Source organism: Amblyomma americanum, chromosome 2, assembly GCF_052857255.1.
Source record: "Amblyomma americanum isolate KBUSLIRL-KWMA chromosome 2, ASM5285725v1, whole genome shotgun sequence".
In the NCBI taxonomy this organism is placed as follows: Eukaryota; Metazoa; Arthropoda; class Arachnida; order Ixodida; family Ixodidae; genus Amblyomma; species Amblyomma americanum.
The window spans coordinates 10,283,855-10,304,148 of NC_135498.1; the positions used below are offsets into that span (position 1 = coordinate 10,283,855).

At 51.0% G+C, this 20,294-nt stretch overlaps 1 long non-coding RNA gene across 2 annotated transcripts in view; it reads left to right on the top strand.

The window, feature by feature from the left end:
- The first annotated feature begins 80 nt into the window (after positions 1-80).
- Positions 81-20,294, top strand: part of LOC144120546 (uncharacterized) — a 135,410-nt gene continuing 115,196 nt past the window's right edge. Inside the window, exon 1 of one of the 2 annotated variants that reach the window (XR_013312455.1) lies at positions 81-203. This is a non-coding gene — a long non-coding RNA (uncharacterized LOC144120546). The remainder of the gene's footprint in view (positions 204-20,294) is intronic. The other variant, XR_013312454.1, reaches the window with a different exon arrangement.

Consider the following 20,294-nt stretch of genomic DNA (forward strand, 5'->3'; position numbering starts at 1 on the left):
GCATCTATCGGGCAGACAAGATCGAGTGGCAGCGTCGAACAATCGAGGGGGAAAGCGCGGACATTTTCGCGCGTGGCGCTGCGGATGCCACACGGGTCAACATGTGCAGCAGACCGGCGCATTTTCCGTGTGAGCGCTCACCGCGAGATTCTGCCGGCGCCGCAACTTTGATCCGCAACCGGGGTCCCCCTCCCACGACCAAGGTCAGTCGGCAGAGAAGGCTCGCCGAGTCTGTAAATGCATGCCCGCAATGCTGTCTCTCACAAGTGTTCGTCGTACGCTTAGTGCGGATCCAATTTGACGTGGAATGAGTGCCTTCTAGAGGCCGATGTACTGTGCGATGTCAGTGCACAGTAAATAACCCCAGGTGGTCGAAATTATCTGGAGCCCTCCACCACGGCGTCCATCATAGCCTGGGTCGCTTTGGGACGTTAAACCCCCATAAACCAAACCAAACACCGACATCTGATTAGAATTGACGCTCCTCTAGAAGAGTGGATCGTAGTGTGCAGTCTGCACCAACCGTGTGTAGAGCGCTGGACTCCCAACATAAAAATCGACACCTCCTCGCCGCTTCTATAGCTTTTAGAGGGAACGCTTGCGCGGAAGTCGAACCACATACGCCTGCAAGCAACATATGAACAAGAGCACTTCCCCCTGAATCCATGTCCTCTCTCATTCCTTTTTAATGCCTGATGTACACTGCTCGACCGCTCTACACAACGGCGACGGAGGCTGCAGCACATTCCTATAGCGCCAAGCTGCACTCGGCGCCCTCAGTGGCTGGAGATAGAATCCATGCGTTGTCAGCCTTCGAAAATTCGGGCACTAAGTGCGACAGCCATGTGATGTCGAACAGTGTCAAGAACAGCGGATCGGCCAAATTGCTACAAGTCCGGCAAGATATTATAGCGTGATGCGAAGGAAAACTAAAGATTCGCGATTTAATTGAAAAAGAAAACGAGACGCAGCTATGAGGATGCGTTGAATTCTAGTGAGAGCGAGAGAGAGAGAGAGAACAACTATCTGCCACTTGAGGGCTGGGAGTTAGGGCAGGTGGGCTAAGTGTGGCCCCCAGGTGGGGACGACGTCTTGAGCCCACGAGACGAGTGCGAGCTGTATCTTCTTGTCTGGTCTTGCAAGAAGTTGGATCCAACCCTCCGCGGAGGGAGCTGACAGTAATCTTTGTGGGGGCGGGTTACCCTCGCATCCCCAGAGGATGTGTGCCTGAGTGGCAAACACTACGTCGTCGCAGTTAGGACAGACGGGGTCATATTCCCCGTCAGTGATGAGATATAGCCGAGAATGACTGAGAATCGAATCGGTCTGCAGTCTGCGAAGCAAGGTGGCTTGCGCTCGGTCGAGGTGGGGAGGCGGGCACACGCGTCTTGTTTCCTTGTAGAAGTTGGTGATTTGCGCATAGGATAGGGCGCCTCGACGAGAGCATCCGGGTTCGAGGGATCGGCTGTCCGGCTGGCAAAACGGTCGACCTCTTTGTTCCCAGAGTTCCCCGCGTGCGCAGGTACCCACACTAAGCTTACAGTGCGGTCGAGAGCGTGCGGAAGTGTACGTAACGCCAGCGTTTTAAATATAGCGCTAAAGAGGAATGTCCACGGTTAAAGCGCCCTGGCGATATAACAGTGTCGCGCCGAACTAACCGTCGCTGCATGTTAAGAAGCGCGTAGACCTATGAGCTTCATAACATGTGGCGGCGGTTAGTTCGGCGCGGAACTTATGTCGTGGAGGGCACGGGCAACAAACGACATGCAAGTAGCAAATACACGTTACTTGTTTCGGTACAAGGGGAGAGCCATGCAGCGAGTGAGCGGAAAATTCACAACTACACTGGACGAGGGGAAGGGGGTAGTGCTCATCGCGGCTAGCCGTCTACCCTCTACAGCCTGATCGCTCGTGTTTGATAACACCTTAGTGGTACAAAGACCGACCAGATTGTGAAGCAAGACTAGCTGGATACCGAGGTTCTTTCGACATGCAATATCAGCGAGTGTACGGAGAAAAAAAAGGAAGAGAGATCAGAGGACGAATGAGGGCTGCCCCGGCGTGATTTTGCAATGCCCGATACCACAACGTCAGCAGACGGCACGCCTTGAGGGCGCCAGGTGCCCGGCAGCTGCGCGCATGCCTGCCGCATCGGAACCAATCAGAGCGAGCGTAGTGGCAGTGGGCGGGCTTATATTCGGACACAACTCGAGAACGAAGCAGTTTTTTCCCCCATCAAAGCCAATGGAGTCGGCCGATTCTTATGGCCCTGCAAGCGTGACAACGCAGGGAGGGGCTATTGCCGACCACGGAGGGAGGGGAGAAGGCACTTTCACCTGTTGCTCCTTGCATTGCCACGATAGCAGCGTCATGAGAATCGGCCGACGCCATTGGCTGTAAGGGGGTCCTTTGATGTGGGGAAAACTGCTTCGTCCTTGAATTGTATCCGACTGCACACGGTTTGCTAAAGGTGTCTATTAGTGTTCTCCCAGGACGGAACAACCGCTGCCGCTGATGGGTATAGGCTGTTCCGAGCGGGTGGCGTGATCCGGTCCATCAATCGCCCTGTGATCCGCCGTACCCCGATTCCAATCCATCGACTCAACTCAGCAATCACTGTGTGACAGACCAAAAAATGTTACACGCCGTACTCCCTCTCCCCACCCGTCGCCTTTCCTCTCCGACTATCCCTCTCCCTCCTCTCCCCCTTTCCTCCTCTGAACAAGGGCTTCACACGCCAATGCCGGACACCTTTAGCGATAATAGACTGTATAATGCTAATGCATTACAAAAAATAAATGCTGCCGCCGAGATATGGTGGACACAGCATGCCTCAGTTTAAAACCACCCCTATCAACTTTTCAACCGTGAGGCCCCATGATGACGGAAATAAAGTTCATTCATTCATTCACCACTCATTCATTCATGCACCTGGAAAAGTTATCCAAGAGAGGTGTCAAATAACTGGGACCGGGCATGCCTCCTTCACCCGCGCCAACGTCGCTCTAGTCGGATACTACTATACAAGTATGCAGTGTAGCCCCTCCCGCATTCATGACCGCCACACAATACATCCGCGATAAAGTATCCCTTTGTTAAATCTTATTACCCACAAAAGAAGCTGACCATGGGACAAATTCATAAGCTGAAAATTGTTCGAGGAGGTTGTTTGATATAGTCAAACACTGAAAAGCTGATTTTGTTTACTGCCGTGATTGGTCAGAGCAGTAATACATGGATTTTAAGAGAGTTCGCTGCTGGGCTAGCTGGTTTTCCGACATAAAATAATTTTAGCGCCAAGTCTACACACAAAGAAGACAACACGGCCGTCTTTTTTGTGAGCAGTCTAGGCGCTAAAATCCATTTGTAATATCTGACAACCAACCAATCCAGCAGTAACGCTTTTTAAAGAACATTTCTTCTACATCGGGCTCGTATGCATTTCTTCATTCTATTGCCCTAAGAACATCTATCCGCCCCTGACAAACCTCGTGTTTGCGAAATGACAGGCAAGATACCCCGGATTCTGCGTCAGGAAGTACGTTGCACCGACGGAAGTGTGTGCATTATTTGGCCCTGTGACATCCTCAAGGGGTCATCTGAAACGTGTTTGCAAGATTTGGCCACCACAACTGTGGCGACAAGTTCGTTTTGCACAGGCTGGCTGCGTGTTGCCAGTTTTGCCTAGTACCCGGGATGGACTGCTGAATTAAGGTTCTATTACCTTAGAAGCGAAGCTGCCCCTCTTACAGAGACCTGCTGGAATTTGGAATGACTTCGTAGGGAAACAATGAATAAACAGCGTTAAAGACGAGGACGAAGAGTGAACAGGACGAGCGCTGACTCGCAACTAACGTTCATTGAGGAAAACACAGAATATATCCAAGCCAAGCAGCACACGAAGCCACACAATCATCAAAAACCATAACCATGTCATGACAGCCCCCTACACATGCCCTGTTCAAGAAATCTAACCCTCATTATCTGTTAAAGCAGTGGAAGGATCACAGACACATTCTTCCCCTAATCGCATGATATGTCTGGCCTCAATGATTTCCCGGTTGATCTTTCCCGGATGGGCATCTAAAATAACTGTGTGAAAGAAAAGGATGGCAGCCTTTACACCCCTTGCAATGCGTAGCCAGGTTTGACCCCCTACCAATCTCTAGTGATCTCTCGTGCTCCCGTAACCGAACATTGATACATCTGCCGTTGATACATTTAACATTGATACACTGGGCATTGATACATCATAGGGAAAATCGAAGACGCAGGAACAGGAAAACAGTTATGGGTGGTAAATCCATTCACTCCAACACTGCCAGTCTTCTTGACAAAGGCCCTTAGTATGAACTTGAGCGATGTCTTCCTCCCCACGAGCCGATGGTCCTCAACAGGCTCGCGGCGAAAAAGGGCCCATAAGATCAGGTGCATTGTCTACTGGACGCAAATGATTTTCTCTGCAATTAATTTCTAGTTTTTAGCGAAAGAACAATGGGGTCTTTCACTGTTTTCCCAAGGAAAATTTCTCGCTTGCAGGGAAGCCTCTCCACTCACCACTTACATCCACCCTCGGAAGGACGGAGCACCGCCGAGAAGGTCATTTGCGCCGAATAAAACAAGCGCGTGGTGAGATCCGGCATAGCCACAGGCTGATTCACAACGCGAACTGCACCTTGGCGCAGAAGTCGCGGCAGGATGCATGAAAGGGAGTGGAATTTATCGAGCTGAGGAGAGGGCGGGGAATCAGTTCCTGCGGGGCCAAAGGGACACACACAGTCAGAGATGCACGCGGACAATACCCGCCCTTCTCCTCCATCCGCTGAGAATACATCCGCTGGGAAGGTGGCTGGAAGTAACTGCGCCTCGGTTCATTTACCTACACGGCACGCATGCGCACATCGAAGGTTCTGGACACCAGCTGAGCGATCTATCGCACACACCGACACGCTTCACGACAACGATGCCCGCTGCGTCAGGTGCAGGCTTCATTCGACTCGAAACTGGCTGCCCCACATTACGGCTGTGTTGAAGCCTTTTCATTTTCGACCTTATAAAAAGTTTTAGCGCGAACAGACAAAGACCACGAGAAAGACGACACATTAGCGCTAACTGACAGCTAGTCTTATTGGCGGATGGCCACACATTATACAGGCCAAAGTATTACGCGAGAATGATGGCAAAGATGAATAATAAGCTGTCGCTACGGAGACAAGCGCAAGCGCAGGCAAGCAGCGGGCGTAGCACGCTAAATCAGATTTTCCTTAGTTTTTCATTTTATATGGTTGGCAGTTAGCTGCTTCCAAAAAGTCAATCACAGCCACAAACAAAGACTGGTAGCTAAAGCACTCACAGCCAAATTTCTTTGTGTCAGGAGTCTAGACTAATCCGTGCCGTCTTGTCTACTCTTACCAAGAATCTGTCCCTTCGAATCTGGCCACATACTCTTTGCATTTACTGACGTGCGCAGCTAAATGTGAGCACTTGTCATCTAAGTTCTCATTTTTGGGAGTGCTTTCGTAAATGGTCGTTAACACAACGTCCGTCCAGTTCAGCCGATGCAGAACTCTCCACATGACATGGGAATAGAATATACCACTCCAGTGGAACACTTGACAAGAGGCGTTTCATGATTTTTGAGGAATTTAATTATTTTGACCTTGCAAATACGTGGGCATAACTTTACCAGGTTATTGGGAGCCGAAAAAACAACAGGCACGCCGCGCCTATATACTTGCCACATTTTTGAGATTTTGCGACTTTTTTGGATGTAGGGCACAACCACAGGCTTTGGGTCCTTCCGATGATCTTCAGCCATTTTTCTTTCTGTTCAAAGTTTGAATTTTTGAAGGAGAGTTTCCACAACAGCAGTCAAGACCAAATAGGAGAACTCTGCAGCCAAAAGACGGCTTATCTGATTAATAAAGCACTGGAGAATTTGACTTGGGCACGATTTTCGGAGAGCGGGTTCCAAACACAGCGACGCTAATCCTCTTAACTGTCTTGGAGTGTGCCAAGTTGTAGGGCTACAACTCCCGTTTTTGTACGCGGGTATGATGGCCGAATAGGGGAACCATGCAACCGACTTTTGGCTACAGGGCTGAAAGGGTGATGAACTTTCGAATAGCCACGGTGATGAGTTTGCTTAGTAAGTGCCGATGCGGATATGTGACACGCAAGGTTTTGCCGCCGCCATCACCCTACGGGCGTAAAGTCTTGCGGCCACGAAGAAATTGTCCCGCCGAATAACGGGAAACCTGGCACAAGCAATTATGTTACTCGAGGCTCCAAGGAGAGATAAAACTACATGCGTTCTTTGAAATGTATCAGCGATGGACAATTCGGGGCAGTAAACTTTACCCCAGTTCTTTTATGAACTGCACACTGTAGTAGAAATTTAAACTGACCAAAAAGTGCACCAGAATCTTTCATGCAAAACATGAAGAACACGATGCTCTGACATGCGGAAAACAAAACGAGGTCCAACCATCTGTACAACAAGTTTAGGTCCCGTTCCCCCTTTTTTTTAACAGCATGTAGTCAGTTGTCAAGCTGCGCCTCCTGCCAATTTTGATCTGTGTAAAAGCTGCCTTCTTGCGCGCTTCTAGCGCTCTTCAAGTGGAGTAAAAAATAACGGGGAGCACAGAAAATGTAGCGCTGCCTCCCGAGTAAGCGGCCTTGCAGAGCACGGAAGTCCTCTTTCGTAAATTTCATGCGATCAGCTTGCGTGACTGCGCTGAAATAATTTTTTCTCCACACCTGCATCGTCCGTTATCCACCAACAGTGCTCAGCGCACGCATGACATGCGTGCCTATATATAGCATGAAACACTTTCGGTTCATGCAAGCCAAAGACACCGCTCAGCCGCCGTGGTGGCCCAGTGCTTATAGTGCTCGGCTGCTGACCCGAAAGACGCGGGTTCGATCCCGGCCGCGGCGGTCGAATTTCGACGGAGGTGAAATTCTTGTGACCCGTGTAATGTGGGATGTAAGCGCACGTTAAAGAAAACCAAGGTGGTCGAACTTATTCTGGGCCCTCCCTACAGCATCCCTCATAGCCGGAGTCGCTTCGGGACATTAAACCTCATAAACCAAAGACTCCTCTCGTCCGATGTGAAGTGCGTGGTGCAAGTGAAACAGTCTCCGCCCACACACACGCCGCGACTGTCGATGCACTTCATACCGCACTGAAGTTATTTTTTTTTCAGCTTCTGATAGTTGTAACCACAGCCGCCAACAACGTCGTGATAGCCGTGCGACCTTTAGCTCAGATTCATGGTGATATCTAGACGGAAAATGCTTTGTAACTCGTCGCGCAAATGACTGCGCAGCACACGCGCACACTGCGTACCATGCCTTGGTGTCCCCACCGCCGACGCATACACTGCAGAGAGGAGGAGAGGCACTGCGCACGCAGTTCGAGCCGCGAGAACGGTACATTTGCGACGTAAAAAAAACAACAACTGGATGCTAGAAAAATCACAAAACACCGTTTGACAAGTGTTCCCACATGACACAGAATACACCGGTCCAGTGGAAGTTGTACATCGGCCAATCTGGACGTTATGTCAATGACCGTTTAGGGCAGCACGGTAGAAAATTAAAAAAGAACCTTAATGACAAATAAGTACATTTAGTTGCGCACATCAGTAAATGCAAATGGTGTGTGGCTCGATTCGAAGGGACAAAGATTCTTGGTAAGAGTAGAGACAAGACGGCGCTGATTAGCCTAGAATCCTACCAAAAAGAAACTTGGAAGTGAAGGCTTTACCAACCGGTATTTACCTCTGTGACTGAGATTGACTTCTTGGAAGCGGCTAACTGCTAACCAACCGAAATGAAAAACTAAAAATCCAGTTTTGTGTGCTACGCCCCTTGCCTGCCTACGCATGCGTTCTGCTATTGTTGGCTGTGTCAACGCTACTTATTATCCATCTTTTATATTTTCCTTGGGCAACACTTCAGCCTATATAAGATGCGACCATCCGCAAATAAAGCCAGCTGCCAGCTCGCTCTGCGTGTTTGTGTCGTCTTTCTCGTGGTCTGTGTCTGTTTGCGCTAAAACTTTACAAGATCCATATGCACCAACCCGCCCAAAAAGAAGTTTTAATGCTCTATTTTTGCCGCGAAAAAAAAATGGGCCCACGGGGAACCATCGTGACACCACAGCGGTGCAAAAAGCACAGATGCTGACACAGGGCTTTACGCAAAAGAGGATGCATTGTTCACGGCAGACGCTGCAATTGGAGGGCAGACGAACGAAAAAAAAAAGTACAAAACCGCCGATAACCGGTCATGTGAGCGCTTCGAAGAAAAAGCCCACTGAAAATGCAGTGAACAGCAGATAACATGACGAGCCGAGGCAGGAAGCTCCATCTGCCGGCAGCTGAATCAACGATGGCCCCTCCGGTCAGCGCGACGTTAGTCTTTGCGTGCTCCTTTCCAACACGCGGCGGTCTGGGCGAGATGGTTATGCAGCTTTGAAAGAGGACAAAAAACAGCGCAAAAAAACTGGACTAGGAAAGAGCCATTCCATGTCATTATTCTTGCACGCAGTGTCTTCATGTTCTGTTATGAGCCGTTCTCTTGAAGACAGCACTTAGCACTTCGCGTACAACCATTACCGAGCTCTGTATAGTTAACCAAACAGTTAGGACCTTTCACAATTGAGCTTCACTGCTACTAACCCCACTGTGGAAGCGCGGCCAACTCAATGAAATTTCAATGACAAGTGCGGAAGGGTTCACAGCGCTGTCATACGTGCACTAATGACATTAAGTGATCTCCTCCCTACTTTATGAAAAACAAATTAGGAAACAGTGAAATTCGGGGTCGACTAGGCAAAAAATAAAAAGAGGCCGCGCACAGCACAAGCTCCGTCAGAAACCCAATTCCACATGAAGCAAAAGTCATCCAAACACGTACAGTCGTCATTCTCTCCGTTCCCCAAATCTGCAATTGGTGCGAACTCCAGTAACAATAATAACCGATCAAAGTCAAGAGAGCAGCGTAATTAGCGAGTAAGACAGCCAAAATAGAGGATGATGAATTTTTATGGCGGAAATAAATGGACAGGGAGAACATCGCGAAGTACAGAGAGGAGCGATAGCGAGAAAAGGACCCTGATTTACACTGTTTACAAACACACAAGTGCCAACTTCCGGACTAAAGTCCGCGGACTACAAAAATTTAAGAGCTGGATTTTTGCGTCATGCGGACTATACACTTATTCTTTCAGACCGTTTGTCAAAGCCGGAGAAACCTACCGGTGGCTATGAAATAAAGAAAAAACGTGCCCCGATTGGGGGGCCTATACAACGTGTTACCGTGCTAAATAGCAGCGAAACAGCTCCGATATGCAATCAACTTCGATACGCAAGAAAATGCTGTCGCGGTAGGGAATAGTGGCTGCTTTCATCCCTGCGGACTATACACCGCGTACGGACTATCTAAGCAAGAAAAATGTGCTTTTAGCCGAAATTTGCCCCAGCGGAGTATACACCGGTTGCGGACTACAGTCCGGAAATTACGGTAAACATGTTCACCAACCTGGCATCTGCCACGAAAGGTTTCGCAAATATATCGCGAACGATCGAAACACTACTTCAGTAAGTACAGCGACTCAGTTACAGCGTAGAGTCCGGCAGCATTGGCACTACATCGAACCCAAAACCGCACGCTGTAAGTAGGACGCACCGTTCAACAGCGCGTGTTAAAACGACCCCGAGGGGCAACGTGTCGCGATGCACGGTACACCTACCACACATATACAGGCGGGAGCGAACAGCTGGCACGATGTGCATGCGCAGCAAGAAACGGAGGCTGTTTTCGCCAGTGCACGCGCACGGTGGAAAGCTTTGCACAACAGTGACCGCCGCTTACGCATGAAAAACTGCGGGCACTAAACAACTGGGAACTCAGAGTTCCCCCAATCCAGCATTTTTTTTAACCTTTACTTTAGTGCGCGTTCAGCTTCATGTTTCACACGGGCCAGCATGCCCGACAGCCGCAGCCAGTGATGCCAAGTTTTGCAACCCACCCGTGACAGCAACAACCCACGCATCCAATCAGCACCTCATGCAACACTGGTGCTAATATTACGGGTTTTTGGGGAACAGGCGCGAGCGAGCAGCCAAGGGGAAGAAGCAGTAACACTGGAGCGGTGCCGGAACCATCAGGCGGTGCTGGGCTCACGACATCTGTTAACTACGTCTTCTGCAGGACAAAGGTCTCCCACTAGTTTCCAATCAGCTTTCTCCTCTGCCAGCTGTAGCCCCCGTATCCTCCCAAATATTCATTGCAACTGCCCACCTGACACTCAGCCGCCACTACTATGTTTTACCTAATGTCGGAATCCATTCCGTACTTAAGATACCATCGGTTACCTAATCCTTATACCTCCTACCGACTTTCATTTCTTTATTTCAGCTAGGATATCGCGTTTAGCCCTAATTCGCAATTTTTTCCGCAAACCTCGTCGTGCCGTCCATATAATGTGTACTCGTGGCACACACCATCTTGTTTTGACAAAGCCAGACACAATGCGCATACAGCAAAAAGACAGAACTCACCAGCAGGGCATAGAACAAAGAGCGCGAACTGCATATAGTGGCGCAGAAGGATGCTCGAATCGAGCAGCGCCGCTGAGCCCTGTTTTTTTTTTCTTATCTGTTTTAAAGTGGTGCCACCTGTGTGTTTTCCCTTTTTGCTTGTAATAAATTATTTCCCCGTAAACACACGCCACCCATTAATTATATCTATGGGTGCTTTCACGCTCACGTTCCTTTGAGAGCTGGCTTCCGTGTCCAGCATACCTCAGCAAGTCACACACAAGTCATACAACGACACGCTCAGAACGCGATTTTATGATGCGTTTTTTGTATTATAAATAACCCTTGTAGAAATAAAAAAAACTCAGTTGTTAGACATCGCTCGTGTCGTCTCTTGTTTCTTCCACTACGTCCTGTGTTTCGCGCTGCTTTAAGATGAGCATGCCGAGAGCCGACTATAAATATCAGTGGCGTCGGAACTTTCCACTGTGGAAGCGAGAAAATGCTGTTATCACAATAATCATCCCCGAAGTGCTGCGACAGATAAATGGCTTTATTTCCAGAGCCCGGAATCCAAAAAGAGGAGAATGTCGCCGACTAGAAGCGAATATCGTGCGATCGTAAAGCATTTTGGCTATAATAATAATAATAATAATAATAATAATAATAATAATAATAATAATAATAATAATAATAATAATAATTGGTTTTGGGGGAAAGGAATTGGCACAGTATCTGTCTCATATCATTGGACACATGAGCCGCGCCGTAAGGGAAGGTATAAAGGAGGGAGTGAAAGAAAGGAAAAGAGGTGCCGTAGTGGAGGGCTCCGGAATAATTTCGACCACCTGGGGATCTTTAACGTGTACTGACATCGCACAGCACACGGGCGCCATTGCGTTTTGCCTCCATAAAAACGCAGCCGCTTCTGAGAATAAACCCGACTTTTCTGGCGGCATCTGGGGCTCAGCAGGTACCCTTTGACCGGGGGAGACGTGCTACCTCACTTACAAACAAGGGGGAGCCGTCCCCCTGCATCCCCTGTTCCGGCAGCTCTGGTAAATATGCATAGTTATTCAATTAATGCATGAAATCTTGATTATGAAATAATGAAGACATGTTAACAGACATTTAGCAGGAGGTCCCATGGCATAAGCTGTGGGGGTACCTGCAGAGCTTGTTACGTTTCAGTGATTATTACCGCCGAAATGTCCAAGACACCGACGACGACCCAGCGAAGCCCAGCTAAGGCACACCGTTCAATGAGTTTATTCACTTGATCAGGTCGTTCACATAACCTCCTTGGTCGTACATCGATTTCGATTTCTGCGTCACTTCCGGTGACTGGAAATGGCCGCGAGTTTATTTTTTCTGTTTCGGTAACAAGACCGATTTTTATGGGCCCCTCTCAGCGAGTTCGCTCGCATTTCGAGAGCGGCGCCTTGCACGACACAATTTAACTAGCTGTACAAGCCTACAGCAGTCTTTCATTCAAGTTTGCCTTTCAAGGAAGAAATGAACGCAGGCATAACACGTAGTACACAGTACTGACGGCCACAGGTCTTGGTTTGGTTTACGGGGGTCTAACGTCCCAAAGCGACTTAGGCTATGAAGGACGCCGCACCGAAGGGCTCAAGAATTTTCCCCCACCTGGGGTTCTTTAACGTGCACTGACATCGCACAGTACACGGGCCTCTAGAATTTTGCTTCCATCGAAATTCCACCGCCGCGGCCGGGATCGAACCCGTGACGACCACAGGTCTTTAGCCTGCAACACTGAAGCAAACTACGATTTGTTGCACGAACACCTTCGCACTCCGCAAGCGCACAAAGATATTGTACGCGCGTGGTTATTTTGTAGCGAGAGCTACACTAAGCCAACTCTTCGAGCCTTCAGCGTGGCGCCCCTCGAGCTCCGTGGCGGCGCCATGGTCACGTGGTGCGGACAGCTGCTGCCGCCGGCGGCGCGACGCGCCGGCGAAACTGAACTGTGCGCATTCGCCGTGTCGAGTGGGGGGTGGGGGAGGGGAGTGGAGAGGGGGAGAAAGTGAATCCACGTCCAGGGACGAAGATGAAGGACCGCCCAGAGAAACTGGAAAGACTGACTTTGCAATTTGACAGAGCGAGTTCCACTCGGCCAGATGTAGCTCTCGCGTCACTACTTTTAAGCAGAGCTAAACCACAGCCATTTTTTTTTTCTTAACGGGCTGCCTCAAAAGAAAAAAGGGCCCCCAAGCCGAACATATACCTGAAACATCTATGCAATGTAGAGTATTTATCGCGTGCCGTTAGCAACAGAACTGATAATTAGACGAACGAGTGGCGTCACCAAGTGGAAAGATTACAATGCACAAGTTAGCAGCGACACCACAGATGGCGCCACTATCCTGTGTTCGCAGCTGATCTGCTCCACTTTTCACATGCGTCACACCCGCTTTATCTAATCTCGCTCCCATGATAAATGCTGCGACGTGCAGCCTTGAACACTTCAGTTTTGGCCGCATGCATGCAGGGATGTATCTCCGCACCCGTCCGAAAAACAAAGCATTTTTTTCTGGATAATCCGCATCCGCACAATTCTTGCTGACAGTAGAACTGTCTCAGAATATTCGCCAACGTATTTTCTAGTCTCGGCTCGCGGACATTATCCTATTAAACTAACGGCAACTGACAGCATTATCCTCGATGCGGCCCTTTTCACAGGGTTGAACAGCCCAACGACATTTTGCAGGAGACTGGCGCAGAACTTCAAATCAGAAACCAAAGCCACTAATTCCGCTATTTCTCCTTTCACTTTGTTCTGCGTCGATGCGTGTTTTGACCCGAGGGTGTTAAATCGCAAATGCCCGAGCGTATTGCCGGAAACTCCGCCGTCATCTTTGTTGAAGCTATTGCCTGCTCTGTGCGATTATCGTTGGCTGCGGGATGGTCAGTGTCCTTCTCGGTTGAGTTCGTCACACGTCATTCCTTAGTGAACAGTCTGGCAAGGAACTCGGAAGGGGCTCGTCTACCTTCGCTGAACGAGAAAGTTGACACTCGATACGGGTCATGCAGCGAGGAAGCGGAATTCTCAAGGGACAAAACTGACCAAGGGACAAACCTCGCAGAGGGAAAAAACCTCACAGATAGACAAAAAAGTTCCCACTCCTCGAAACGTTGCTCGTCAGACCGAGGCCTTCATCCGCGCCCTTGGTTCAAGTTTGTGCTCTCAAGAATTCCACCTCTCTTGCTTTCTAACCAAGGCACACCGATGACGGCATAGTTGCGATAATTACGGCGCACCTCGCATCAATGCAACGGTTTTGTGAGCTGTGTGACTGACCCGTGTAGAAGGGCGTATCGTCTTCTGTCACGCGCCGCAGTGCCAGCACGAGGCCGACGGAGCGCGCGGCAGCGGCGGGATAGCGCGTGCCCTGCCGCTGCCGCTGCTGCAGCCGGTGGCCCCAGAGTCTCCGCATCACGAACTGGTTTCGCACACTTCGAGCGATGTCATGCAAAACACAGCAGATGCACGGCTTCTTACGCCAGGTAACTGAGCGAAAGGAACTATACTTCGGAGTCACGCCGCACGAGAACTTGTGAGTAGTACATCTTCAGCTGGAAGTAAGCAGGGTGTCTAAAGACTCCTCGAAATTCGACCCAGCACACCAGACAAGAAAGACGCACGATACGAGAGCCGGGCCGATAGAATATAACGTTTCATTTTCGGTTCACCGCTTTTTGTGCTCAGCTCGAACGAGGACATTGCCCACACCATCAGTGGGCTTCGTGGTGTGGCTCAGCAAAGGACGGTTCTTTTTTGCTGGTGAGAAACAGTGGTCACTACTGTATAAGGCGGAGGTATAAGGACTGAAAGCTCGATGGCCAGATAGGACGTGACGTGGAAAACCTGTTTACACGCTGCTTCAAATTCGACCTTTCGAGCACTTCAACTCTAGCCGGGACGATATTAAACCGCACTGAATTAGCAGCATATACTCACTATAGCGACAGTGACCGGAAAGACAAATAGAAGTATAAAATCCGGAAAAGCACAAGAGGAAAAACATCCTACAAGGCTTTTACGCGGCAAAACAATACTATACAGGCTGCGGGGTATGTCGTAATTAGAGGAGCGCTTAGAATTAATTTCGATCACCTGCGGTTTTTTAACGCGCTCCGAAAGCTCAGTGCTACACGGGCGCTTTCCCAGACCACTTCCACCGAGATGCGGCCGGGATGCAAACCAGGAACTCATGCCCAGCACCATCATGTGTCAGGGGAGAGCAGCGGCTGGGCGATGGTATAGTATGGTAGGTATAGTCAGTGTTGTATACTGCTCTAACGACCGGTAAGCTAGCTAAGTTCCCTCCTGGAGGAAGCGGTAGCAGTGACGGGAGCGCCATCTAGACGGCTACGCGGTGCCGGCGGAGGAGAGTCGCCTACACTGAAGCGACATCGGAGAGCCTCTTCGGTATCTGGCCTGCGACGCGAGCGCATCTCCAGCGGTTGTGGTCGCACGCTCTCGTCGTCTCCAGAAGCGGGCGCACGGGAAGATCCAGCGCCCTGCCACTGGACTTCCGCCTCCGGGCAACGAAGTGAGCAAAGCAAATAAATGCGCTCTCTCACCGCCTCCCCGGCAAATTCCCGAGGTTGGCATCGCCCCAAGAATACGGCGCGCACGGGAAGACCCGGCCGCCGCTCTCGGCGTGTGCTACTTCGTTCGCCGCCGATACCGCTGAAATTGAGCCCTTGCCTCAACCCGCCGTGGTGGCCCAGTGGTTAGGGCGCTGATCCGGAGTTCCCGGGTTCGAACCCGACCGGGGCGGCTGCGTTTTTATGGAGGAAAAACGCTAAGGTGCCAGTGTGCTGTGCAATGTCAGTGCACGTTAAAGATCCCCAGGTGGTCGAAATTATTCCGGAGCCCTCAACTACGGTACCGCTTCCTTCCTTCTTCCGCTCCCTCCTCTATCCCTTCCCTAACGGCACGGTTCAGGTTTCCAGCGATATATGAGACAGATACTGCGCCATCTCCTTCCCACAAAAAGCAATTATTATCATTAGGGCGCTCGGCTACTGATCCGGAGTACCCGGGTCCCAACCCGACCGCGGTGGGCGCGTCTCGACGGGGGCGAAACGCAAAGGCGCCCGTGTGCTGTGCGATGTCAGTGCACGTTAAAGATCCCCAGGTGCTCGAAATTATTCCGGTGCGCTCCACTACAGCACCCCTTTTTTCCTTTCTTCTCTCACTCCCTCCTTTATCCCTTTCCTTACGGCGCGGCATCCCCCCCCCCCCCCCCATCCCAAATTTCAATCCCCAGCCAATACACAAGTCTGAAGTCCTCCTTACGTAGCCTTCTCGCTGCGAGGAATGCCCCGTGACGTTTTGTAGCTATAGCTGGCGCGCGCTCTGTGTATTATTTGCAAGTGTAAAAAATAGCGAGTGTATATACGCCTTGCTGTCTCTTCCTTTGTTCCAATCGAGCACGAACCCCTCCGCGGATAGCCAGCGCAGACGCCGCATCCGTAGTGCGGGGCGGAAGACTGCACCCCCATATCGCCACCCGCTACAGACACCGCGACAACCCTTATCTCTCCAGGAGAACATCGCTGGAGTGGAGCCCACAGTTGCAAACGTGTACAATTTCTCACACGCTTCACAGGATCAGATTAACACAGCGCAACGGAACGAGACAGAAGGAACATGAAACGCGGGACGTTCCGGTGCGCTGTGTTTAATCTGTTTCGTAGAAAGTATGAACCAACTATAGCCCGCACCGGAATCCTCTTTCACGGGATGCGCAGCCCGAGATCCCATCAAGGCTGGAATCCCTGGCGGTCGTTCATTGGGAACGCAGCACAGAGAACGCCTGACGTCCGCGTTCGATAACGAAAAGACAATAACAGCGGAGATTATGAGATTCCGAATGCGTAGAGCGACCTTTGAGACAGCAGGAAAAGCGAAGCCGGCGTTATCGCAATCTCTGCACTCGGTACAGAGTCGCCACAGCGAAAGTTACGTGGCTACGCGCACACGCACGCACTTCGAGAGGCCAACTGTGCACGCACACTCGGTCACAAAGCCTGCATGCGGGACAGAGAGTGTGGACTTTGCACGGCATGCCCGACAGCGCTCGGTGCGACATGGCGGCAGGTCGCTTTACAAACACTGGACACAGAGTACGCATGTCATGTCGATGTGTTTGACTGATAGGGGGGGGGGGTGGGGGGGGGGGGGGGGCGCTGCTTTTACAGAAGGAGGGCGGGAGAGGAAGCGTACACGGAATTTATAAATTAAATGTCACAATGAAAAAAAAAACACTAAGCGTTCCGGCCACGGGGCGTTTGCGCCAAAATTCGCTATTTCCAGCATAACAGAATATGATCTTGGTAGACTCTTGTGAAATATTTTTTTTTCTGGAGAAGCTAGGCATACAATTAAATAATAAAATGATTTATATAGCTCCCAGGTATTTCTTTTTTTTTTGCACTCAAAAGCATAATCGCAAACTTGACACATTCCGGAACAGTGCCCAACTAGACGCTTTCTGCTTCGCACGTAAGGAGGTTTCATGGCTGGAAGAGTTTACAATTAAGACGTTTTCACAGTTATGCCGTTATTTAATGAAAACAATTTTAACACTGAAAATAAAAAAACGAAATTAACGACACGTATGCTGCGTATTCTGCCAGTTCAGATCAAATGAAAGAAGACTGGTCACACTGATTTTATTTACATGTTTTCTTAAACAGAGGTAGCAATGCACCGAATCAGACTGAAAAAATAAAAAAAGGTAAAACGTCCGCGTCTTAAATGCTACAAGCCAGACATAAGACCGTGCTGCCATCACTTATAAGAGTGGAGAGTCAGAGCGCTGCCAACTGCAGCCACAGACGACATCCCCAAACTGACAACACAACGGAACGATGTTCTTTAACGTTGTCTAGAACACAGAAAGAGGTTTGCTCTTATTACATGCAGCAGCTTTTTAAGCACGAGCTTTTCGAACTTTCGCGCTCATTTCTCGCCCGAATTTCAGTGCGGTGCTGCTCAATTTTCTTCCACGTGCAAGAAGAGGTACGAGCTACATGAATGCAGAAAGGCTGCGAGGAAAACAACGGGCATGATCTGCATTCCCTGCACGTGGCACCCAGCCCGCGCGCTTGAGGCAGAATCCGGGCTACCGTGGCAAAGGCCGGCTCATTCAGGGCCACTGATTTGTTACGCGACAACGAAGGCATCGGGAAACGCCAAAAGCAGCGCACCCGGCAGCGCCAAGCTTCTCGGGAAGTGGGACGGCCCTTACGACGTGAACGCCTGCGCTGCCAAGAATCACAAAATCGCCAGAGACTCCCTCCTACTGCGGCACACTTCGCTTGCTCTTGAAACATACCCCCTCCCATCCCCTTCTTACTCTCTACAGCCATTTTTTTTTCCGGTCCTGCAGGTAAGGGGAGAAAAGCAGCTCTTTCCGCCGCACACAGTTCGAGCGGACAGCGCACGTATCGCCCCGTGCGCACTCATCGCGAAATTGGACACCGCGCGGAGGCCGTCCGGAGCCCGGCGCGTGCATCCCGAGTGTGTGGCCGCCGCGTGCACGAGCGCATCTGGCCGCCGTTTCGTACAGGCAACGATCTCGGCGCGCGCGTCCCTCCGCCGTCTATCTCCACGCTTCAGGGGACACCGCCGCGGTGCGGGGAGAGACTCTGGGTGCACGCGTTCCCGGAAGCGGCGGGGCCGGTCGCGCTTGACCGCTGCCCAGGGCGCCGAGGACGTCCCGGCGGCCGGCAGCGCGGGGTCGCGTGGCCGCCGCACCCTCGGACGGTGCCACGCTGCCGCGGACCGCCCACCCCTTTTGTTCCCCGCGGCCGTAACGATCGCTACCGGCCGTCGGGACAGTTTTCGGTCTCCTCGCTGCTGGAAACGAGGCAGCGACGGACGACGTCCATTTGTATGCCATATGCGCGCCGCCAGTGCCGCTATACGGACGCCCAACGACATTTCGCCCCGCTACGCGCACAGACGGCAACTGCTTTGAGCAAACACATCGGACTGCACGGGCACTGCACATCGTACAGCGAATACGTACACGTGCATGCCTCGGGGGCCGCAATATGGCGATAAAACGGACGACAGTAGGGCCCCGCATTCGCTCAATAGAAAGAGCAGAAAAACACGAAGGAAAGAATGAACGAAAGGAACCACCGAAAGAAATCGTACGAAACGAACCAACAAGCGAAACAAGGGCGGTCTGGGACCCGCCGCGGTTGCTCGGGGGCTTTGGCGTTCGGCTATTGATCCCAAGGTTGTGGGTTCGATCTCGGCCGCAGTGGCCTCATTTCGATGGAAGTAACTACAGAAATGGCCATGTGCTGTGCGACGTCAGTGTACGTTAAGAACCCTGGCCAGGTGGTCGAAATTATTCCACAGCCCTCCACCACGGCGTGCCCATAGGAAGCTTGGGGACTTTAAGCCGCACAATTGCTCATTTTCCCGCATCTCTTCCATTCACGCGCCTAGAGGAGCCCCAATCGGAGTCTCGATCGGTCCTTGTGAAAGTTGGCGATTCAGCAAAGGAAAATGCACGTCGTCGCATGCCACTTGTGCTGCGAACAGTCGCAAATTCGTGCCGCCTCCATAAAAAGAAAAGTTTTACCACAGCAAGAGCGCGCCTGACCATGAGAAGAACAATGGACGGGAAGAGTGCGGAAGAGCGCTTTCTCTTCGAAGGGCTGCGATGAAAGGGAGCCGGAGAGGACGCTTCCGCTCCGATTTCGGGCAAGGTCATTCACCCCACGCGTGCAAAGTGGGCAGTTGCCTTCATATATGCATAGTACGCGTTATGTGGGGTATGCAACGTTACGAGGGACACCGCACACGGAACACAAGCTGGAGTTTCCCTCCGCGACGGCAGCAGCAGTTCCCCAAGCGGAGAAGCGCGGCCCTAAACGAACCTGAAATTGAAAATTGGTTTTTGGGAAAAGGAAATGACGCAGTAATCGTCTCACATATCTCGGCGGACACCTGAACCGCTCCGAGGGAAGGAATAAAGGAGGGAGTGAAAGGAGAAAGGAAAAAAGACGAAGTAGTGGAGGGCTCCGGAATAATTTCGACCACCTGGGGATCTTTAACGTGCACTGACATCGCACAGCACACGGGCGCCTTGGCGTTTTGCCTTCATAAAAACGCAGGCGCCGCGGTTGGGTTCGGACCCAGGTAATCCGTATCAGGTGTCAGTAGCCGAGCGCACTAACCCCTGAGCCAAACCTGACGGCTGTTGGCGTGCGGAAAGCTTGCGCGCTGATGAGAGGGTGGGTGGGGAATAATTGGTTTTGGGGGAAAGGAAATGGCGCAGTACCTGTCTCATATATCGTTGGACACCTGAACCGCGCCGTAAGGGAAGGGATAAAGGAGGGAGTGAAAGAAGAAAGGAAGAAGAGGTGCCGTAGTGGAGGGCTCCGGAATAATTTCGACCACCTGGGGATCTTTAACGTGCACTGACATCGCACAGCACACGGGCGCCTTAGCGGATCAGTAGTCGAGCGCCCTAACCACTGAGCCACCGCGGCGGGGCAAGGTGGGTGGGGAATAACGGCGCTTTTCGCTAAAGTGGGCTTTATCGTTTGTGTTTTTGGATTCCTGGGCTCAAAGCGTCCATCTGGAAACCGGTTTGATTTCGCTGCTCTAGGAAGCGATAAATTAATGACTAATATGCGTCGGTGACCTATTAATCTCGGTGTTTTACTTTTTCCCTCATTTCCCCT